The sequence below is a fragment of the Peromyscus leucopus genome, chromosome 6 (genome assembly GCF_004664715.2).
Source record: "Peromyscus leucopus breed LL Stock chromosome 6, UCI_PerLeu_2.1, whole genome shotgun sequence".
Classification (NCBI taxonomy): domain Eukaryota; kingdom Metazoa; phylum Chordata; class Mammalia; order Rodentia; family Cricetidae; genus Peromyscus; species Peromyscus leucopus.
Genome location: NC_051068.1, coordinates 65,265,250 through 65,285,393, shown reverse-complemented (window position 1 = coordinate 65,285,393; position 20,144 = coordinate 65,265,250).

The window sequence follows — 20,144 nt, the reverse complement described above, 5'->3', positions numbered from 1 at the left end:
AGTTTCCTGAAGTGGGGTTCAGGGAGAGTCTCAGCCCACCAAACTGCTGACATTCTGCAGCCGCTTTGGTCAAGGGCTGAGAACACAGGGGTTTCCTGACGTCTCTTCTCCCTGTGCCAGTATCAGTGTCGCGCACCTGCTGTCTGCTTTTTGCTAGCCTTTTACAAGTCCCTTCCTGAAAGTGTAATGCAGGTTTGCTGACCCTCTCAGTCTTAAGCCATGGCTCCCCACTCTGTGGCTGATGCTTCCTGTGAGACAGGGATCAATGGGGTGACTCGGAATAAAAAAGAAACATCCCCGGAAGCAGAATTTTTCTTTAATCTCAACAACTGAAGGGCCACAGTCTCTCAGCGGAAGTGAGACTGCACACATGTGGTGTGGGGGTCTTGGGACTTTATAGGGTGGGAAGGGGGAGTTGGGGGATGGGGGAGCCCATCTGCAGCTCAGCTCCCCTGCAGTCTGGAAGCAGCAGATAGCAGCATCACCTTATCAGAAGCTTCCACAGTGTCATCAGTCAAGTTAACTTCCCTTCCTGAGCTCTCAGTCTCCCTGAGGCTTTGGGTCATTAACCCTTCACTTCCTCTCGCTGGGAGGGAGAAGCTCGCCAGATGGCTGGATGAAGCCCTTCAGGACAGACTCTAGACTTCCGCTCTTGCATTTTGTACAGTTTCTTGTTTTGCCTTGCTCTTTTAACAAGGTAGTGACATTTGATATTTGTTGGAGGTTCAACAAATACCAAGGGAGCCTTCTCTGAGGTCACTTGATATAAAGAGAAGATTAATGCTGGGAACTTGGTTAGAAGAACATTCTAGATCAGGAGTTCTGGGCCGTTTTGTGTTTAGGCTCTGGTTAGTAGTGTGTTGAAGCCCATAGTCTGTTTTTTCCAATATTCTCAAATGCATGGCCTGAAACACAGGCTTACACAGGAACCAGTTTTACCTAAGTGCCATTCTTGAAAGAATCAGGAAACAAATCTGTGTCATAGTTGATAAGTTTTTTTTGCATCCCGATAAACCTCTCCGCCAATGCAGCAATCCAAATCAGACCAAGTCAGACCGAATTAGAAAAAGCCCCAGTTTAATGGGTAAAGCATTCCCTGGTGACTCTCCGGCAGGACAGGACAAGCAACCGGAAAACCACGTGTCTGTTTTCTGGGATGCAGCTTAAATACCCTGTGGGAGTGGTCTTGAGCCTCTCTTGGGGAGGAGCTGTATTGGCGGGCTTAGAAGGGGCGGGTTTGGGGAAAGAGATGGGGGAGGGGAGTTGAGGTGGATGGTCCACCAGAACAACAGTCATCCACCACATCCTTTAATCACACATCACAGCAAGCAAGCCTAGCAGCAGATCTAGTAACCACCGTGGTTTCCAAGTTGTCTCGAGTGTGAAGTTTTCAGGAGACCTATGCTGACAGATGGAAACAGCTTGGCTCTGTCGGTGGTAAAGGTGCTGCTCATACTGTCGAGTCTCGTGACAAAGAAATGCTAAATCCACTTAGAAGCTAGTGATGACTATGTAGTCACTCTCCATCCAAGTTCTCAGACCCACAAACTGTAACTATGGATCCCAGGCCAACATTTGCTGTTGGCTGAAATACGCTTTCATTTGAATTTACAAAGTGCAATTTAGGGGTGGACAATTAGAGAAACCAAACAAACCTTTGCTCAGACTCAAGGGTTGACTGTACACATGTGCCTGCTTTTTCTTGAGTCTACCTAGGAGTTCTTCTGTCATGGACAGGAAGATGCTTGACAGAACTGGCATGGGGGGTTTTGAACCAGAAGCAGCTGCAGCCTGGCAAGGCCTCTGCTCGGCTGAGAAGCCATGTCTTGTCTGAGCAGGTATCCAGTCTGTCTTTCTCCAGCACTTCCTCTATAGCTGCCCAAACACAGTCTGCAGAAACTGAGGAGGGTTTCCCTGTGGGCAGGAGGCAGGAGGCTCAGGTAAGTAGTGGCCACGCTTGTAATGGGAAGGACAGGCTGGTTACCCTCCAGTCAGGACAGGATAAACCTGTTGGTATTTACTGGGCATGAGGGAGTACGACCCTTCTTTAGCAGGCTTGACGAATTGGAATGCACAGAACTGTTGTCAGAGTGCTCCTGGACGCTGAGACTTGAGGAGCGGTCTTCTGGATCTCCCTGGAGGAAGAACTCAGGTCTCAGACGCAGACCTGGCTGTACCTATGAGGTCTTGCAAAGGTTCTCTGAGCCCATTGGTAGAAAAGAGTCAGCTAGATTTCCGTCCTCCAGAGGAATCAGGGTGGTGCAGATGAAGTCGCTTTGCAAACTCCATGCGTTACATGACTTTAATTAATACGGACAAGAAAGCAGTTTTCTCAGGTGATATTTGCACATTGTCTTTCAGAGTCACCTTGTTTAGACTAGGCATTTACTAAATCAGAGACCCTGATCACTCCAGAGAGCTTGCTCCTGCTCTAACACTGTCCTGTGTGTAGTATAGGCCAGACATTGATTTTTTTTTTTTTGTTATTGTTGTTTTGCCTACATTAACCAGGATTTTCCTATTAGGTATTAAGAACAAGACTTAAAAGAGGGCTCTGTCACAGGAAAAATTTACAACTTCTCAATACTGTGAGGTGGGCATATATCTTTCTCCACCACTTGACACACGAGAAAGCCACAGCTCAGTAATTCAGGGAACTAATGGCCAACAAGGGAATCTTCTGCCCTCCCAGTGCCTTAGAGTTAAAATGGATTCATTCAGGGAAGGCAGCAGTCGTGACAAAGGACGGGGGTGTCCAGGCCATCCTGAAGTCCTCCCTGTTTAAAGTGATCGTGGGGTATCTTCAGGGAGATTTCCCCTCTTGGACAGGGAGTCACCACCTTGTTGTCAAGTCAGCTACCCTTTCTCATGGTTGGGAAACGTGATGGCTTAAGAGATTTTTCCAGCTCTAGAAGCATCAAGAGGTATCATTGGCCCACTACTGCTCTACTATTGGGACATTTCTGCCCTCTGGTGGTTGGAGAAGTGAACTACAGCAGTGCGGACATTTCTTGGATCTGGGCTGTTAACAGACACCTTACTGTGACAGGGCTTGGAGTCTCACTCACTGTCCAGGGTCCTTAGCACACTGGCGGCGTCAGCCCTGGGCACGGGCAGTTCTACAGTGTAGCTGGCATGTGTCCTCCAGCAGGAAGGCTTCTCTGTACTCTTAACCCTTGGCTCCCTAGGCCCCAGACCCTGCTCCCTGTACCCTAGGAAAAGCTGTCAGCTGTTGATGTTTCAAGAAACAGGAATCCTGTTTTGGGTATTTGGTCTTTGGGAGGCAGAGGTAGGAGAATCACCCTAAGTTTGAGACCAGCTTGATTCACACAGTGTGTTCCAGACCAGCACAAGCCAGCCAGACTACATTTAATACCCTACCTCAAAACAAAACAACAGAACAGAAATTCCAAACGGCTAAAGTCAGAGACCAGAAACAAGATGCCCAGTTCTAGCCTGGCACTGGCTTGCTGTGAAACCTTGAGCAAACATTTAATGTGAAGTATCTTCTTTAACCATACACTGTCCTCTGAAAAGTGTGTGCTGATTTCCTGCTGAGGGAACGAGGCTGGAGGAGTCTGAATCAGGGCTTCACGAAGTTTTCACTTTCAGGATCCCTTTGCAATCTTAAAATGGAGGAAGATCTGAAGTAGCTTGTATTGATGTGTGTTATTTTTATCCAGAGTTAACAAATGAAAAAAAAAAAACCCACTAAACTTTTAAAAGTACTCATTAATTTACGTAAAAGCAACAATAAGACACCTGTATGTTATAAATAACACATTTAGGGCTGGAGAAATGGCTTAAAGGTTAAGAGTACTGACTGCTCTTCCAGAGGTCCTGAGTTCAATTCCCAGCAACCACATGGTGGCTCACGACCATCTGTAATAAGGTCTGGTGCCCTCTTCTGGTCATACATGCTGTATACATAATAAATAAATAAATCTTCAAAAGTAAATAAATAAATAACACATTTAGAGGGAATGTCACTATTTATATTTCTTTAAGATACATTATATAGTAGCTTATAAACTCCTCAGTAACCATGAAAGCATGAGCATGTAAATAGGAAATAGCATCTTAATATTTTTTATGGACACATTTTCAAGCTTGTGGATGGATCCCATGTAAGGGTCCTGGAGGATGCCTGAGAACCAACTGCTGACGTTGGTTCCTGTGGGCACAGCTGTGGGGCAGAATAGCCAGGATGCTGCTTCAGGCTTGTCTGGTCTTGGTACCACTGAGCCACACCATCACCAGCCCTGTTCTCACTGTGCTCTCTTGTATTATGGGGATCCTCCAGTAAAATGATAATGGAATTAAAGGTGTCCTGAAACCTTCTAGCTCCAACACACCTTGAGTTGTCTGGATGATGTAAACTGTAGACAGTGATGCTTCTTGGACTCCTGCTCACCATGGAAACTCATGGATGTGTGTGTGTGTGTGTGTGTGTGTGTGTGTGTGTGTATGTGTGTGTTGTGTGTGTGTGTGTTGTGTGTGTGTGTGTGTGTGTGTGTGTGTGTGTGTACATGTTTACGGTTACATGTTATGAGTGTGTGGAGACCAGAAGTTAACATTGGGTGTCCTCTTCAATCTTTCCACTTTAATTTTTAGACAAAGCCTCTTAGGGAACACGGAGCTCTTTGATTCAGCTAGGCTGGCTGGCCAGTCAACATCAGGGATTTGCTTATTTTCTTCTGTCCCAGTGCTGGGATTATAGGGAGTTACCTGGCTTTTGACATGTGTGCTGGGATCCTATTTCAAGTCCTTGTGCTTAAGTGGCAAGCATTTTACCACTGGCCCATCTTTCTAGCCTGAGATCCACAGCTTTTGAGCTTCAGTGTTTTGGAACATTGAGAAAACACGCCCCTCCTCCCCAAATGGAGAAGGGCCAAAGCACACTCTCTGTTCTCCATCTTTTTGAGAAGACAACTCGGCCAGTGCCACCTTGCTCCCAGCTTGTGTCATTGTTTAGCATCGACTCCTTCTCCCCAGGGAAGCCGCTGGAAGTGAGCCAAGGCCCATTTCCTATTGCATGCTCTCTGTCAGAGTTCCAAGGATGGACCTCTGTAAAGTTCACACCCCTTAAACTCTTAACTCCTGCACACACATGTCCGGCACTACTGAGCAGAAAGAAAAACTTACAAAAACGCACTTCGAGTGGCCAGCCTGGAATGGGCAAATTCACAGAAGTAGAAAGAACTGGAAAATTTGGAAAGCGTTAAATTAAAAGAAAAAATTGCTTGCCTAGCAGTGGTGGCGCACACCTTTAATTCCAGCACTCAGGAGGCAGAGGCAGGTGGGTCTCTGTTCCAGGACAGCCTGGGCTACACAGAGAAATCGTGTCTCTAAAAAAACCTTTTTTAAAATTTTAGATTTATTTAATTTTATGTGTATGAGTGTGTGTGTGTGTGTACATGTGCATGTGTGCATATAGGTGCATATGTGTGTATAGAGCAGAGGAAAGGTTGTGTGTCATCTTAGGATTCCTCCCACCTTCTCAGACAGAGTCTCTCATCCATTTGGAGCACACTAACTAGGCTAGACTGGCTGTCCAGTACCCCAGGAATTCTGCTGTCCCACCTTCCCAGTCCTGGGGTCACAAGCACGTGTCACCACAGCCAGCAGTTTTATGTGCACACACACACACACACACACACACACACACACACACCGCTTGACAATACCAGGTTTGCGTACACTGCCCCGTGATAACACCCAACCTCCGTTCCCCCCTCTTATGCCCCTCCCACTCCTGCTGACCCCTTTATTCCCAGCTGGCCCTTCCCTCCTCCTCCCTCAGCTCTGTCTCCATATTCTCAGGCTCCAAGCAGGCGGTCCCAGAAGACAGTACCCCACCACACTTCTCCATCCTTTGGCTCTACAGTTCTCCCACTCTCCTCTTCTATGATGATTCCTGGCCTCGGGGATGGTGACATAGGTCCTCTGAACCAGACCATCAATGGAATCAATGGTCATTATTCCGTGTTTTGACCAGCTGTGAGTTCCCGCTGTGAGCACTGCGTGCTGACAGACGGACTTCTCTGACGAAGGCTGGGAGCAGCACTAGTGCATGGGCATATACATCTATTTAAACGACAATTTAATTTATAGCTGTTTGGGAAACTGTTACTAGTGGATTCCCACACAGGGCAGGCATATGACTTCCCTAGCCATAGTTTTCTGTTTTGCTTTGTTTACTTTTTTGGCAGGGTATGTAGACCTGATATGTAGACCTGATTTGAAGTCACAGAAAAGCCGACTGCCTGTGTCCCCTCTGTGGATATTAAAGGCCACATGTGCCACCACGCCCAGCTAAGCCATAGGTTTTGGACCACTGACAGGTATGTATTCCTTCCCATGTAGCGGGCCTCAGATCCAATCAGGAAACAACTGATTGCCCTCACAACACTCATGCCTCTGTTATACCAGTGGGAGTGTCTTTCCAGGCACTTCACCATTGTGACATGGGAGCTGGTGTGATCGATGATGACTTCAAATCTTTATTCCTCTGGTATTCCCCTCTTGTTCTTCTTAAAAATTTTAAATTATATTTATTATTAGTAGTGTGTGTGAGTGTGTATGTTCATATGTACCTCCCACATGGCCTGTGCCAGAGGACAACTTGTCAAGACTTGGTTCTGTCATCTTATTAGTAGTGTGTGTGTGTGTGTGTGTGTGTGTGTGTGTTCATATGCACCTCCCTCATGGCATGTGCCAGAGGACAACTGTCAAGACTTGGTTCTGTCCTCCTGTCCTGTGGGTCCTGGGGATTGAACTCAGGTCGTCAGGCTTCGTGGCCAGGGCCTTCATCAAGTAGCCATCTTGCCAGCCTCCTGCTTTCACATTCCCTGAGTTTTACTAACTCTCTCTTTAGGACCCACCATCTCACGGACCTTTTCTCCTACCTGGCATCTACTGACACTTATTCCAACTTAACTTACTTATCTAAGAATTCCAGTCTCAATCTTTCTGAGCCTGGCTTCCCGTCTTTTGGGTATTGCCCAGTGGGTCATATGACAGATCTGTCTATTTAGTTTTTTGAGACACTACGCTGTGCCCACAGTGACTACACCAGTTTCTACTCCCAGTGTGTGAAGACCCCTGTCTCACGTTCTCCACCATTGTGGCAGCCATTTGTTTTCCTGAGAAAGGTCATGTTTACTGCAGTGAGACAAATCTTTTCCTTTTCCTTGGTTTTTTGGGACAGGGTTTCTCTGTATAGCCTTGGCTGCCCTGGAATTCATACTATAGACCAGGTTGGCCTCGAACTCAGAGATCCACCTGCCTCTGCCTCCTGAGTGCTAGGATTAAAGGAGTGCACCACCACTGCCCAGCTTAAGACAAAATCTTAAATTAGCTTTGCTCTACATTTCTTTCATGGCTTAATGATGTCGAACTTTTAAAAAACATTTATTAGCCATTTATATTTCTCCTTTTGAGAGGTCTCTGTTCAATTCCATAACTCATTCTTTGATTGGGTTGCTTGTTTTTTTATTTTTTTAAATATATTCTAGATATGAATACTCTCTCAGACATATAGCCAGCAACATTTTTCTCCCATCCTGTAGTCTGCCTCTTCATTCATTTTACCATTTTCTTTGTTGTATAAAAACTTTTTAATTTTATAAGGACCACTTTTTAATGTTGGCTTTATTTCCCGCGCAACCCTCACCAAGCACTTTGTGTGGGTTTGGGGGTCTCATGCTTACCAGGCAAACGTTTTTACCAGCTGAATCATCTCTCTAGTCCCCTGGAAAGTACTTTTATCTAACATTTTAACCTCTTGTCTCGGTTTGACCTCTAGATAGTTCCTGAAATGTGTTGAGCACTCATTAGTATTCTCTTCTCAGTCCAATGTCCCCTGTGTAGGTGGCTGTCACCCCTTGTCCCGCCTCTGGTGCCCTTCCACTCTCCGGTGTAGTCGTCAGTTTCCAGAACATTGCATCTGCTTGAGAAGCCATGACTGCTGTAGCCACAGCGCCTCTTTAGTTTCAGATCCTATGGGATTCTCTGAGGTCATCATCTTTGGCTTTTTGGAGAAACCCAAGGGAGTTTCTTATCCACATCTGTCCTGCTCCTGGAAGGAAGCAACAACATCGCAATCTTCTTCTTCTTCTTCTTCTTCCTCCTCCTCCTCCTCCTCCTCCTCCTCTTTTTTTAACTTTCTTTTTATTTATTCTTTGTGCCTTTCACATCATGCATGTCAGTCCCATTCATTTTCTGTCCCTGTATATCTGCCCTCTGTCCTTGCAGCCCCCTCACCCAGATAAAATTTAAGAGAAGAAAGAAAAGAAAAATAAAAGGGGGAGGGGGAATCTCGTCATGGAAGCTGTACTGTGACACAGTAAGCCCTTTTGTCCATGTATCTTTACTGCAAGTGTTCATTGCAAAGAGTCATTGGTCTGGTTTGAGGCCTCTGGCTTCTGCTGCACTATTGATGCTGGGTGCTCACTGGAACTCCCCTTGGTCATCCTGCTGTTGCCCTGTGTTGTGAAAGTCCTGCAGCTTTGGGTCTGCAGGACCGATACCTTCACACACTCCAGCAGATCACAGATGGGGTAGATAATGGGGTGGGCCAACCCATAACCCTGGTTCTGGGTCTGGGTAGTCACGGGGTTGGTCAGTCAGCCTGCCAGCTCTCCCCTGTCCTCACCACGGGTGTGAGCTCTCCTGCATTGCCTTGGCAAGTTCAGTTCACCCTTTGCAGGGATGAGCAAGAGGCTTTCATGTCCTCAAGTCAGATCTCCCACATCTACACCTTCAGGGCCAGTCCTATTGTGTTGCCCAGGTGTTCCCGAGTGCTGCAGCAGATGAGAGGCAGTACTGGCTCTCCTGCTCTTATGACCCCAGGGTCAGCTTTCCCACCTGCCCCAGGTATTGATAGGCGGAGGAGGGGCATCTCTCTCCTGCCCATGCTGCCACATGACTGGTGAGTAACGGGGACAGCTCTTCCATGCTAATACTTCTGGGCTGGCTCACGCATATCTCCACCAACAGGGTTGGATCTATTGTGCTGCCCAGGTGAGGCACTGGCCTGTTCTCCTGAGTGTTGCAGCTGGTGGCAGGCAGGGGCAGCTCTCCCACCTGCCTATGGAGTTGATGAGCGGGGGAAGTGGGGGTTGGAGTGGGGGTATAGGACATCTATAGGAGTGGCCACGTAGTTAAAAGGAAGATTTATTTAGTGGGTAACCTACAAATGAAAGGAGAGGTAGGTCGCGGGGTCTGGGGAAGGTGTATCGCAGTCCAGCGGTGTTCTCTGGAGCTCTGCTCGGTCCACCTCTACCGTCTAGGGTCCAGGAACAGAGAGCGCTCGCCCATCCAGATCTCGGGTCTCTCAGCACCTCCCTTGGCCCTGCCTTGTAGGCATGACAGTTGCCGAAGTCTCAATGGGGGTTGGAACTTCCACATCAAAGATGGAATGGCTACCCACTACACATCTCTCTTCCACCTATGCCACTACAAGACAGATGACTAATGGGAACAAACAGCTCTCCCACGCTCACAACTTTGGGGCTGGCTCACTTATACCTCCACCAATGGGGTTAACTTTATTGTGCTGCCCATGTGAGGTGCAGGGCCTGCTTTCCCAAGTGTTTTGGGTGGGTGGGGTGGGTGGGAAGCAGCTCTCCTGCCCTTCTGACACCAGGACCAGATTCCTCACCTGCCTCAGGTGTTGATGGCAGGGAGCACATTCTTGTTCTTATGCCCACAATCCACTGGATGGAGCTGTTACCTGGTGGCTCATCCTTATAGGTACTGGAGCTAGGACCGCACTTAGAGCTAAGGATGGTGTCTTAGTTAGGGTTTCTATTGCTGCGATGAGACACCATGATCAAAAGAGAAGTAGTGGAGGAAAGGATTTATTCGGCTTATACTTCAACATCATCGTTCATCACTGAAGGAAGTCAGGTCAGGCACTCAAACAGGGCAGGATCCTCGAGGCAGGAGCTGATGCAGAGGCCATGGAGGGTGCTGCTTACTGGCTTGCTCACCATGGCCTACTCAGCCCACCTTCTTATAGAGCTCAGGACCAACAGCTCAGGGATGGCACCACCCACCGTGAGCTGGGCCCTCCCCCATTGATCACTAAATGAGAAAATGCCTTACAGCTGGATCTCAAGGAGGCATTTCCTCAGCTGAAGCTCCTTCCTCTGACGACATTAGCTTGTGTCAAGCTGACACACAAAACCAGCCAGTTTAGATGGCAAGGACAAGCCAGAGGAGAAAGTAACAGGGACAGATGCAGGAAGCCCCTGTTCATTTCCTAAAAGAGAACACTGCGTATGATTTTTAGAGTAAAAAAACTTGATAAAGCGCCCCCTTTGAGCAAGGGGTATCTTATTCTATGAAGAATGCAGACGGCATCATGGGAGAGAGGAGCATGCTAGGCTGTGCTATGTTTGGGCCTATGACTGGCCTCTCTGGCGCTCTCAGCCTCAGCTTTATCTCTATGGTGACAATAATGCTTTGTTGTTAGACAGGAAAGACCACACCCCAAAGCCAGCATAGAATTGAGGTTTCATGTTTCAAAAATCCCAAATTTTATCTGCCGGAAGGGTATAGGAAACCGTCTTTACTATGGACAGCTTGGTTGTAGTCCTTCATGGAGTCGGAAGTTAGTGTTGGAAGGGAGCATTTGGCTACTGGCTGCTACATTACTACTGACTAATTGACCTTTTGCTGCCCTCTGGTGTCCATAGGTTTACAGTGCAGCCTGGCTGGCTTGCCATGAAGTTCCAAATGAAGGAAACTGAGGGGAATGTGGCGTGAAAAAGGAATTGGGGTGGGGTAGGGGGCTGTGAAAGCCCTGAAGGGTAGGAATAAGTGGCTGAATTATATTGGGGAGATGGTGACTTGTCCCTAGGAATTATGGAACAGCTGGGTCTGGAGCCTTCATAGATTCGCATAGTTAATAAATGAAGGAAGTACATCCCGAAGCACTCAGGAGATGCGCCTTTCCCCACCACCGCTCTCGCTCTCCCTCTGACTGTCCATCCGCGCCCCTGGGGTTCGCGATGTCTGCGCCCACCTCTGTTCCCAGCTCTTGCCGCTGCCAAGCTCTCTCTCTGAGCTGCTCTTTCTGTCTGCGATGCTTTCTGCTTCCTCCTCCACACCTCATCTGCTTCGCACTCACTTACCCTGTGCCTAGCAGCACAAGCATCACTTCCTCCTGGGGTCCTTCTACATCGTGGGCAGAGTCCTTTTATACACACTCTTACATACAGTGCACAAAGGAGAGTATGTGTAGGTCAGAAAGAAAGATTGAGAGAGTGGGATGTGTCAGGGCCTGCACAGACTGACCGGGGAGCTCCTTCCTCCCCACACAGAGATGTATGGAAACCATGCCCACGAGCGTGCATGGTTCTTATCCCTACTCCTTCAGAGAAGTAGGAAAGCTAGATTGAGAAGTGACGGCAGAGCCTACTCTAGAAGAATGCTAACTGGATCCTAATGAGAGAGCTCAAGTTGCCAGTGCAGAGAAGAGTATCTTCCCCCTGGGCCGCAAGACTTTTCAATCCCATCTGTTTGTCCACCTACAAAACCACCACTACCACCAGGACTGGAGGGAGTTGGCAGGAGCCCTGACTAAAGTGATCTGCCCTTGGAGAAGCAACACGGGCCTCTCAGCATCAAGGGGCCAAGGCTTCAGTCTCTGCAGGTTAAGATGGAAGTGAAAGAAAGACTTCCCATCTGAGGTGCAGAGTGCATGAGCTAGAACCCACAAAGGACCCAGATTCCCAGTGGGCTGAATCCAGAGTGGAAGCAAACGTAGAAAGCTTTTGAGGGAAGAACTCTTGGTTTGAAATGTCTGGGGCAATGTGCATGTGAATGTGGAGGTAAAGAGACAATGATATGTGTCTAGAAGGACCAGCTAGTGTGCTGGTTAGATTGTCAGTTTGACTCAAACCTAGACATCCCTGAGAAGAGAGAATCCCAGTCAGGGGTTGCCTTCCTCAGACTGGCCTGTGGGCACATCTACGGGATTTTCTTGATTGTTAATTGTTGTAGGCGAGACTAGACCACTGAGGGCTGCACCGTGGGCATTAGCAAGAGGGGCTGGGGCTTAAGAAAGGGAGCAGAGTGAACCAGTGAGTGGCATTCCTCTGTAGTTTCTGCTTCAAGGACCTGCCTTGACTTCCCGCCTTAGCTTCTAGCAATGGTGGACTATAAGTCATTAGCCAATAAATCCCTCCTTCCTTCCTTCCTTCCCAAGTTGCTTTTGGACACAGTGTTTATCACAGCAACAGAAAACAAACTAGGACCATTAACAGTGAGGCTGTGATGGAGTTGATCTACAGTGAGGCTGGAGTTGATCTACAGTGAGGCTGGAGTTGATCTACAGTGAGGCTGTGATGGAGTTGATCTACTATATCTACAGTGAGGCTACATCGAGCTTGAACTTAGAAGTTTTCCTTCCCAGAGAAGTACTCGCTTTTTAAAAAAGGGAAATGGCCACTTTTTTTCTTAAGGCAAACGAAACAGTATCAATTTAAAACTTCCTCTTTAATTTGGATTTCATTTGAAAAGAGAATTAACTTATGCCAAATTCAGAAAAGATAAAAAAATTACCAGCTTAAATGTATTTTTTTTTATTTTGTCAAACTATTAAGTCAGAAAGTGAGATGGAAAGGTAGTACTTATTGCTTTAATAAAAATTTAACTTATTATTTAGTATTTGGTAATTTCAGATATGAATACTGTATTTAAATCATTCCCCCCTCTCTCTCCAACTACTCCCATATCCCCTCTACTCCTTCTCAAATTCATGGCCTCTTACGTTTTAATTATTATTTATTTATAATTTTATACTCTTTGTAAAGAATTTCATAAAATGCACTTGGAATATATTCACACACTTCCTCCAACTTTGCTACCCTTCCATCCCTAACCACCGACTTTGAGGTGCTTTCATTTTCTTTTTTCCCACTGAGCCGTTGGTGTTGCCAAGCTAGGCTTGAGATCAGGGCCCGCCCTGCTGTGTGGTCGACCCTACCAGGGGTCCTATCACTGAAAAACCCTGATTCTCCCTCTCCCAGTAGCCAACAAATTCTATTAGTCCCTCAGCTAGGGGTGGGATTCCATATCTAGAGTTGTAGCGGTAGCGCCCGCATTACCGATACCCGTTCACCATGTTCAAGCGAAGGGCTGCGGATTAAAAATAGAGACAAGAGACAGCGAGTCATTCGCCATGACTGAATGCCAAATGCCATTTATTGAAAGAGGGAAGAAACCTTAAATACAGGCTTACAACACAAATGGAGAATCCCCGGAGGGCAGAAGTTCACTATCAATGGTCTACATTCTAGACCCAATGTTCTACATTCTTGCATCTAAGTTGTTTACACCAAATACAGGATGCACCTAAGTTGTTACACCACATACAGGATGTAGGAACAAAGAACCTCCTGTAAGCTCTCCGGTGATCCTTAGGTGAGAAGGAGACCGGCAGGGAATCTGAATAGGGAGGACATCTGGTCAAGGTCAGCAAGCAAGGCTGCAGCCATTCACAGTCGGGGGCCAGGGCCCATGGCACCCAAACAGAGTCCCACCTTCCGTGGGGGATTTTGTCTGGCTGGAGTTTGCAATGGGTCTTATACATGTTGTCCCAACAGCTGCAAGTTTATATGTGCCTCTGCCTCGTTGTCTGGGAAGCTCTGTTTTCTTGAAGTCATCCTCCACCACTGGCTCGTATCATCTTTCTGCTCCTCTTCTCCCCGAGCCTTGGTGTAAGATATGAATGTCTAATTTGGGGCTGAGAATTCTACAGTCTCTTGTTCTCCACATGTTGATCAGTTAGCAGTGGTAATAGCCATCTGCTGCAACGAGGAACTTCTCTGAGGGTTGTGAGATGCTCTGATCTAGGGGTATACTAGCAAGTCTTTTGTTTTGTTTTGTTTTTCGAGACAGGGTTTCTCTGTGTAGTTTTGGAGCCTGTCCTGGAACTCACTCTGTAGCCCAGGCTGGCCTCCAACTCACAGAGCGCCTGGCTCTGCCTCCCGAGTGCTGGGATTAAAGGCATGCGCCACCACCACCTGGCACCAGCAAGTCTTTAGGAGTCATTTTAATACTGTGACTAGCAGAGTAATGGTATTGGGTTGTTTGTGTCTTGTTATGTTGCTGAAACTGTTGATCATTCCTAGATGTTTTCTGGTGAAGTTTGGGGGATTTCTTATGTATAATATTGTGCAAATTTTATAATTTGACCTCTTTTGCTATTTGTATCTCTTTACTATCCTCCCTTGTCTTATTGTTCTAGCTGGCACTTTAAATACTGTATTGAAAAAGGAGGGAGGATAGTGGGCATGTCTGTGTCTTTCTTAGTTTTGATGGGATTGCTTAGGATGATGTTGGCTGTGGGTTTGTCATATAAACACTTTATTATGTTGACATCCCTTCTCTCCAGTCCTACTTTCTCTAGGACTTTTATCATGAAGGCATGGTGAATTTTGGCAAGGGCTTTTTGGCATCAATTGAGATGATCACATGACTTTTATCTTGAAATACATTTATAGGATTTATTATATTTATTGACTTAGATATGTTGAAACATTGCTGGGTCTCCAGGACAGAGTTCAGTTGATTGTGCCAGATGATAGGGCTGAAATGTGCCTGTGTTCAGTTTGCAAGTATTTTGCTGGAGATTTTTAATTTAAAAATGATTTATTTATTTACTACTTTATATGCAGAATGTTTTGCTTGCGTGCATGTGGACATTCCACATACATTCCTAGTGCCTGTGGAGGTCAGAAGAGGTCACCAGATTCCCCAGGAGTGGAATTTCTGCTCACGTGGTTCCTCCCTGCACTTTTTTTCCCCTTTTACATCTTTTCGTATTCTTGCTTGAGTGGTCTATCTCTTCTTCTTCTTCTTCAAGTCCTGATGCTGGGTCTTTGACCTGACCATTATAATTAAAAGGTGTCCCCATGTTTTCTAACTGGGGTATTGCGTTTTTCAATTCCATCTTTGTTTCGGCTTGAGTTCTCTTCAACGTTTCTATCTCTTTTATGAATTCAGTTTTCATATCCTGACTTGTCTCTGTCCTTTCAGTCACCCAGATGTTTGTGTTTTCTGGGACCCTACTCAAGCAGTTATTTCTACCTTCTTTAAGTTCATTGGGCTATTTGTTCTTGTCTTCTTAAACCCCTTGAGTTTAAAGTGAGTTCTTTGGTGAAGTTATAATTGTTCTTTTATTTTCTGTGTTGTGGACTTCATCTGGGTTATTCTCATTGGAGAAAATTTCTATAGGCCTAATGGATTTGAGGTCTTAGCCTTTCACATTGTTTGTGTTTGTGTGATGTAATCTGGGTGTGAGGTCTTCTTTTGCTGTGTGATATGTAATTCTACTGTGGCTTAGGTTGGGCCATTGCAGGAGCAGCCAGTGCATCTGCAGCTTAATTGGAGGTCGGCTTGGAGTGTGGAGACCACATGGGGTGGGGTGGGAGTTAGAGGCAAAATGGGTTCCCTGGTCACATATCTGGACCAAGGTCTAAGTTGGGAATGACTTCAAATACTTCTCAATACTTTTTATTTTCAGCCTCAGGTGAAGGGAAGGAAAGGACTCAGATAGATTGAGATCCAGTGAGCTGAGTCCTGGGGACTCCATAGAACCCAGGTGAGGACCCGGTTTCCTCCTTCCTGGGGACCCTCTCAGCCCTCCCTTTGATCCCATTCCCATTCCTTGGCATCAGCTGCCAATTTCTAGAAACCCTTTTTACCTAGGACACACAGTGACCCCCCTGGGATGGGACACAGGTAGGTGGATGACGTCTTTCATGTCCGCCATGACTATCTCTCCGGTCCCGTCCCACCCCCCAGCCCTCTAGGTGTTGCTCCCCCCACCTCAACCCCATTCACTGGAGATACCAACTCTTGGTACAAAACCGGGGTCCCCCTAGTCTTTTTATTCTCATCCCTCCTGATTATTCTTTGTCTTGCTGCAGCCTATTACAAGACCCCCTTCTCCAACATACCTCCAACTCCCCAGGGACCCTGGTTCTTGGTGTGGACAGAATCCTCTTAGCTCTTTCTCACAGCTCCTCTTAGCCTTTTCTACTGGCCCATCTGTCTTCTTCAGTGACACCCACCAACACGCAGAGCACACTCTACCAGGCAACCCACAGCCACCACACTTGCCTAAGATCCAGAGAGGGCAAAAGAAGCCAAGGAAATGAACACCTACCCAACAAAGACAAGACCAGATATGAATATTTAGAATCACTTCTATTATCCAGATACCTAGAAACCAGCACAAAAATACACTCATTAACAGCCAAGACAATATCTCTACCAGAACACAGTAACCCTACTACAGTAGACCCTGAGGAATGCAATAGAACTGAAGGAGAAGACAAGGACTTCGAGATAGCAATTATGAAAATGTTCAAGGACCTTAGTGAAGTCTATGGAAACAGTGGGATACTGCAGGTGTTGAAGACAAGTTATAAGAAATGGATGCCTCAGTCAAAGAAAATGTTAAATCTAAAAAAGTCCAGGCACAAAACATCCAGGAACTCTGGGACACCATGAAAAGGCCAAATCTAAGAATAATAGAAATAGAGGAAGGAGAAAAGTACCCATGTCAAAAGTACAGAAAATATTTTTAGCAAAATCATGGAAGAAAATTTCCCCCAAACTGAAGAAGGAGATTCTTATTAATGTACAAGAAGCATACCAAACACCAAATAGACAGGACCAGAAGAGAAATTTCATATAACACACAATAATCAAAATACTAAATATTCAGAACAATGAAAAATATTAAAAGCTGCAAGGGGAAAAAAACCAAGTAACATTTAAAAGCAGACCCATTAGAATGACACCTGACTTCTCAAAGGAGACTTTAAAAGACAGAACAGCCTAGATGGATGTTCCATTACTCTGGGAGACAACAGATACCAGCCCAGACAACTATACTCAGCAAAACTATCTTTTACAGTAGACAAAAAAGAAAAACATTCCACAATAAAACCAAATTTGAGCAGTATCTACCTATAAATCTACCTCTGTAGAAGGTTCTAGAAGGAAAATTTCAATCAGAAGAGCTCAACCACACCCAGGAAAACACAAGAAATAAATATTCCCATGCTAGTAAATCAAGATAAGAGTAAAAACTACCAAAAAAGCAACATAATAATAGAAGTCAATAAAAATTGCTCATTGATTAAAATCAATGGTCCCAATTCCCAAGTATAAAGACACAGACTAACTGGTTGGATCAGAAAATAGGATCCATCTTTTTGCTACTTCCAAGAAATACACATTACTATCAAAGGTAGTATTATCCATCACCTCTGGATAAAAGAATGCAAGAAGGCAGGGTGGTGGTAGTGCACGCCTTTAATCCCAGCACTTGGGAAGCAGAGGCAGGCAGATCTCTGTGAGTTCAAGGCCAGCCTGGTCTACAGAGCGAGATCCAGGACAGGCACCAAAACTACATAGAGAAACCCTGTCTGGAAAAATAACAAACAAACAAACAAACAAAACAAAATAAAACAAAACAGAACAGAATGCAAGAACATATTCCAAGCAAATGACCCAAGAAGCAAACAGGTGTAACCATTTTAATAACTGACAAAGTAGACTTCAAACCAAAACTAATCAGAAAAGATATGGAAATACACTACATACTCATCAAAGGAAAAAAAAATCCACCAAGAGTATATTGCAATCCTAAACACTTATGCAACAAGCACAGGGACACTCAAGTTCATAGATAAAATGGTCATACAGCTAAAATCACACGTTGACCCTCACACAGTGATAGTGGGTGACTGCAATACCCTACTCTACCAACAGAGAGGTCATTCAGACACTCCAGCAACAGAAATGCTGGAGTTCAGTGATGTCATAAATCAAATGGATCTGGTAGATATTCAGTGAACATTACACTCAAACACTGAAGAAAATACCCTCTTCTCACTAGCTCATGAAACATACGTGGCTACAAAGCAAGTCTTAACAGATATAAAATATCTGAAATAATATGCTGCATCCTAAATGACCACCATGAATGAAAGCTGGATATTAACAACACAAACATCAGAAAGTTTAAAAACTCATAAAAACTTAACAACTCACTACTTTATAAAAAATGGGTCAAGACAGAAATTAAAAAGAAAAAAATTTAAACTTTTTAGAGTTGAATGAAAATGAAAACACAACATATCCAAACCTATGGGACAAAAGGAAGGTGGTTCGAAAATGTTCCTAGCACAAAGTACCTACATAAAAACATTGGAGAGGTTTCATATTAGTAGTTTAATGGCACACCTGAAAGTTCTAGGACAAAAAGGAAAAATAACACTTAAAAGGGATAGATAGCCCACACACCATATATAATATATATATATATATATATATATATATATATATATATATATATATACCAAAAACTCAGTGCTGAAATCAAGAAAATACTCCCTTAAATACGAAGAATCAATAGAGCAAATATTTGGTTCTTTGAGAAAATCAATAAGATTGACAAGCCCTTAGCAAAATTAACTAAAAGATGGAGAGAAAAGATCTAAATTGAATAAGAGAAGGGCAACATCAAAACAGACACCAAGGAAATCCAGAGAATCATAGAGATATACTTCAAAAATCTTTACTCTAAAAATAAATAAATAAATAAATAATAGAATCACTGGTGGCATCACCATCACTAATTTTAAGATGTACTACTGAGCTATAATAATAAAAACACCGTGGTATTGGTATAAAAACAGACATGTAGATTAATGGCATCAAACTGAAACTCAGACATAAATCCACACACAGATGAAATCTGAATTTCTGACAAAGAAGCCAGAAATACACACTGGGAAAGAAGACATCATCTTCAACAGATGGTGCTGGTCAAAGTGGATGGCTGTGTATAGAAGAACATCCATCATGGTGTACAAAACCCAACTCCAGATGGATCAAGAACCTCAACAGGAGGCTAGACACCCAGAATCTGACAGAAGAGAAAGTGGAAAATAGTCTTGAACTTATTGGCACAGGAAAAGACTCTCTGAACAGGATTCTGATAGCACAGGCACTAAGACCAACAATTTATAAATGGGACTTCAGGAAGCTGAAAAGCTTCTGTATGGCAAAGGACACCGTCATTCGTACAAAGCACTGGAAAACAGAAGGGAAAAGGGGTTAATATCCAAAATATATTAAGAACTAAAAAAAAAAAACCTTAGATGTCAAGAAGACAAATAACCCCATTTAAAAATAAGGTACAGAACTAAACAGAGAGTTCTCGAAAGATGAAACACAAAGGGATGAAAAACACTTAAAAGAAGTTCAACATTCTTAGTCATCAGGAAAATGCAAATCAAAACTACTTTGAGATTTCATCTTAAACCAGTCAGAATGGCCAAGAGCAGTAAAACAAATGATAGCTCTGCCGGTGAGGATGTGGAGAAGGGGAAAGGCTTACCCAGTGCTAGTGGGACTGTAATTGTACAAACACTATGGAAATCAGTGTGACAGACCCTCAGGAGGCTGAGAATACAGGAACCTCCATATCCAGCTGTGACACTCTTCGCAATATGCACAAAGGACTCTACATCCTACTACAGAGATACTTGCTCATCCAGGTCCATTGTTTCTCTACTGATAATAGCCAGAAATTGGAAATAGCTTAGATGTATATAGTCTGATGAGTGAATAATGAAAATGTAGTATATTTACAGAATGGAATATTATTCAGCTGTTAAGGAAAATGAAAGGAAATCCACGGGTAAATGGATGAAGCTAAAAAAAAAAATCATTCTGAGTGAGGTAACCTAGACCCCAGAAGATAAATATTGGATGCTTTCACTTTTGTGTTGGAGGCAGCTTTTACTCCTTCAGCATGTGTGCTACAATCTGAATAACCACAGCCGTTAGTTACCTAATAAATAACTCAGGAGTGATAAAAGAGTCTCCCAAGAGAGAGAACACAAAGTAGGGTTGGTAAGGAGGTCAGGAAGATCTAGGAGGAACTGGGGGAGGGAAAAACATGACCAAAATATATTGCATTAAAATTTTTTGGTAAAAAAAATTTATAACAACATTATTATAGTAGCCATGCTTAAAAAAAAAAAAAAAGACTTGCTAGCATGACTGAGTCATTTACTATTTGTGATCAACTCCAGTTCTATTTCCTC